We start from the raw sequence: 1,032 nt of genomic DNA on the forward strand, positions 1-1,032 counted from the left end.
TTTTTGCCATACTGTACACAAAATACCTTATCCCTTCCCATGCTAAACTTCATTTCTTTCAACAGCTGACTTCTCCAGTTCTGTCCAACACCTAACGAGATTAAATCGAGGAGAAAACAGTCGCTTCAACATAGTAATGGTTCAAATAATAATGCAAATAAAGTACAATCCAAGATAAATATAAACATAGCCAAAAAAACACGATGCACAAATGAGATTCATCGCGCACTGTGTTTTTTTCTGAGTGTTTTAACCATTTAAGTATAAATATCTCATAGAATATGAAAATACAGAGACCCCTGTATGTGGAAATATAAAGCATATACACCATTACAATCATCTGTAGTAAATGTATGATCACAATGACGCAAGGAAGATTGATTTTCAGCAACGAAAAAAAACACACAATAGTCTGTATGATTTCGGGCACAAGTAGATTTGAAACCCTGTGTACCTTAACTATAACAACCGTAGATATTGGGTAGAATTGGAATCACAAGAGAAAATGGTGGACTGCATAAATGATTATAACTAAATTTGATGTTTAGATCCCTGTTATTTCTTTTGTATAGGTTTTAGGCATACGAAATAAAGTGTGAAAATACAAGCGAACATTAAAAAGGTAGACGTGCAGACACTTAAAATATACAATAGCATTTCCACTGTAGAAAAGTGAGTACTATACACAGTAGCAAATGTACAACTCATATATCCGCGTCTAACAGAATTGCGTAATGTTGGCATGGACCTTGCTTTCTCACCATGAATGTTTAATAAACGAGATTTGTGGCTGTCTATTTTTTCATATTCTCCTTAGATGTTCCACGCCACGTTGAGCGTCAAAAGAACAACCATTTTCATTGCGTTATGGTGAAAAAAAATTCAAATGATAGACGAGGCATAAGGTCCGAGAGAAAGAATGATATCTTTTTCGCCTTTCAGCAGGCGATTGCAGGTATATATTGTATATAGATTCAGAATTCCTTCGCAGGACTGATCCCGACGATGAATTCCTCTCACTCTCTACTACCC

The 1,032-nt window shown here is 35.5% G+C and overlaps 1 protein-coding gene across 1 annotated transcript in view; it reads right to left on the reverse strand.

Moving 5' to 3' along the window:
- The window catches only part of LOC119594538 (hemicentin-1-like), a gene marked incomplete in the record, with an annotated part of 42,784 nt that overhangs the window by 24,878 nt on the left and 16,874 nt on the right, over positions 1-1,032 (reverse strand).

This window comes from Penaeus monodon, chromosome 34 (genome assembly GCF_015228065.2).
Source record: "Penaeus monodon isolate SGIC_2016 chromosome 34, NSTDA_Pmon_1, whole genome shotgun sequence".
Lineage (NCBI taxonomy): Eukaryota > Metazoa > Arthropoda > Malacostraca > Decapoda > Penaeidae > Penaeus > Penaeus monodon.